Genomic DNA, 3,254 nt, shown 5'->3' on the forward strand with positions numbered 1-3,254 from the left:
TCTTTTCTTTTTCTTTCTTTCTTGCTTGCTTTGTCGCTTACTCTCTTGCTTTCTTGCTTTTCTTGCTTTCTTTTCCCTCTTTACATTATCCCTAAGCCCCTTTGGAATTTTTATCATAAAAGCCACAGGAGATGCTACTCAGCGTTTTTGCCTTCAACTGTGTGTCCATAGTGGATTTTAATAGGTAGACTGAAATAGGTTTAACCAGTGCTCACTCAAGGCGTAATTGAGAGGTGGATGGAACTTATCTTCCCAGCTGTATCCCCTCCCTCTAATTTCTCTCTTAGCTTGTGTCAGCAATAAACTCACCCTTACCTGTCACCTCTATCCCTTCCAGATCCCTAGTGGCCTTATGCAGTCTACTTGGTTTATTGCTTTCTGCTCCAGTCCCTTGCCTCTATGCATCACACACACATAAACCTTGATTTGCATCAGTCTTTATAATCTCCACGACAAAAATGAAATGAAACAAATAACAACAACAACCCCTTCTCGTCCCTCTGCTTTCTGAATCAATGATTTATGACGTGTGTGTGTGTGTGTGTGTGTGTGTGTGTGTGTGTGTGTGTGTGTTGGATACCTTGAGATGATGGAGAAATAAAATCAGAATCTCTGGTAAGGAAGGATAGCTTGAAAGAGTATACTCAGCATTATGATTTTACATTTAGAAAATAGAGAAAAACTCTTTGTTTTCTTGTATAAGTTACATAATGTAAAAAAGGCTTGCCAAAACCTGGACAGACACCAAGAAAGTATTCTATTTTATATAAAAAAAATTAGTAAGTGCAAACGTGACTTAGAAACAGCAGAGAAAGAAGGAAAGTGGTTATTTACCATTGCACAAAGGAAGGGTGTGGTATCACAGTTCCTTGGAGAAGGGATCGACATTACAAAGGAGGCTTATAAAGATTTTGTTTGCCGATTTCACAAATGGAATCTGCTTGGCTAATAAGTTACACCTTCATCATAGCCTGGCTGTAACATTTATTAATAAAGCAGTTTGATGCTGAAGGCTGGAATAACAGAAGTGATGGCAAGTGGGAAACTGGGCCAATTTTCTGATTTGTGGCTTCAGGGTGTGAGAAGGTTTCTCTCACAAGCTTAGAGATGAACAAAATGTCAAACACATGTCTTCTTTCCCTCGGTTTAAGATTTCTTGCCCCATGTTGAAATATAAGTATCCTTAGGGGCTGTAGTTCTTTTAGACAAGCCTTAGTCACCAGCACCTCAGAGCTGACAGGATTCTCTTTCTAAGAGAAAAATTATGTGGCAGAGCAAGGAGAGTGTATTAGGACAGTGAGCAACTGAAAGAGGGAAAAGGAGGTGTCATAATTTGTGTTTTAGCACCAGTACTTCCCGGACCCTTGTATCCTTACCTGTTGCCATCTAACCTAGTAGTTCTTCCCTTAAAAGGGGTAGAGTCAGGGGAAAATCTTCATGACACTGGATTTGGCAATGATTTCTTCGCTATGATACCAAAAGCATAGGCAACAAAAGAAAAAATAGATAAATTAGACTTCATCAAGGTTAAAAACATTTGTGTATTAAAGGACACAATCAACAGAGTGAAAAGTCAACCCATAGAGTGGGAGAAAATATTTTCAAATAATGTATTTGATAAAGATTACTATTCATAATATATAAAGAACTTCAACTGAACAACAACAACAAAATGAAATGTCTCAATTAAAAAATGGGAAAACTATTTCAATAGACATTACTCCAAAGAAAATATACAAATGATCAGGAAGCACATAAAAAGATGCTCAAAATCATTAGAGAAAATGCAAATCAAATTCACAACGAGATACCACCTTACACTCGCTAGGATGGCTAACATCAAAAAACTGGAAGATAACAAGTGTTGGTGATGATGTAGAGGAATTAGAACCACTGTGCATTGCTGTTAAGAATGTAAAATGGTATTCCTCCTCTGGAAATTGATATGATAGTTATTTAAAAAATTAAATAGAGAAAAAGGGCTTCTGTCATGAGTGGCCTATGTAGGGCAACCAGACTGCTCTTCATGCAAAATTGACATCAAGAGCTTTCAGAAGCATATTTCTTTTTTGGAAGTTGGGCAGCTGGTAATCATTGGTCTTGGCTCATTATTAAAAGAAAAAATTAAACAGCATTGCCGTATGATCTGGCAATTTCTCTTCAGGGTATACACCACAAAGATTTGAAAACAGATGACTCAAACAGGTATTTGTATATCCACGTTCCTGGCAGTATTATTCACAATTACCAAAAGGTGGAAGCAACTCACATGCTTATTGGTGGATGAATGGATAAACAAAATGTGGTATAAACATACAATGGAATATTATTCATCCCTGAAAAAGAAGGGGATTCTAACACATGCTTCAGCATGGATTGACCTTGAACAAACTATGGTATCAGGGGATTACCTGATTATGGTATCAGGTAAAGAGGATTTTCCTTCCCCTTCCTTCTGAAAGTTTGGTAATTTGAGTCTATAAAACAAACTGACAATAGACAGATTAACAGGAGAAAAGACATACAAATTATTTATGGGCAAATGTACAGGAACCACAAAATGTAAGACTCAAAGAAGAACCAGATGACTGAGGTGTTTATACTGTACTTATGGCTTCAAGACCACTGTGTTCTCATGTCAAAGTTCACTGATGGTTCTGTCAGTAAAAATTTCACCTCAGTTCATAGAATGTTAAATTGAATGAAAACTTAGAGATTATATAGTCCAATTCTGAATGTGAAAACTGAGGTTCCTTCAAAGATGATAACCTCAGGGATGGTTCTTTTGACAGACTCTAAGCTGGATGGTTCTAAGAGAATTACAGAATGATGAGTGTTTCTGCCCCTAACCTCTGGGTTTACTAAACAGAGCATTTATTCTTGATCCCTGCCTTTTAACTGAGCCAGACAAGTCTAGGACCCATAGAAGAGGAAATTTATGGGCCTATGAATCTTCATTTGCTGTTCTGGAGAGCATAATTATGACCTTTGATTTAGACATTCCCCAGAGATGCAGCTGAGCTGGTGCTAATAGCCCTTAGCTATTCACTGGGACATCATTTCTTCCCATCAGGACATTAATTCCGAGGAATGCTTTGGTTTCTCAACTGTCAATTTCCATCACTCATTTCATGACTAGTAATTAATATTCACTAAGAACTCATGGGGCATCTAATCCTTCCCAATATTGGTTAAGTATCTATTGTCAGCAAGAGAGTTAGACTTGGAGCCCAAAGTCCTAGTTTAAGTTTTGG

At 37.5% G+C, this 3,254-nt stretch overlaps 1 non-coding gene across 1 annotated transcript; it reads left to right on the forward strand.

Moving 5' to 3' along the window:
* Positions 1 to 1,974: 1,974 nt before the first annotated feature.
* Positions 1,975 to 2,111, forward strand: LOC112630876. Its single transcript, XR_003121004.1, has one exon. It is a non-coding gene; the product is annotated as a U11 spliceosomal RNA (small nuclear RNA).
* Positions 2,112 to 3,254: the final 1,143 nt, after the last annotated feature.

Source organism: Theropithecus gelada, chromosome 8 (genome assembly GCF_003255815.1).
Source record: "Theropithecus gelada isolate Dixy chromosome 8, Tgel_1.0, whole genome shotgun sequence".
Classification (NCBI taxonomy): Eukaryota; Metazoa; Chordata; class Mammalia; order Primates; family Cercopithecidae; genus Theropithecus; species Theropithecus gelada.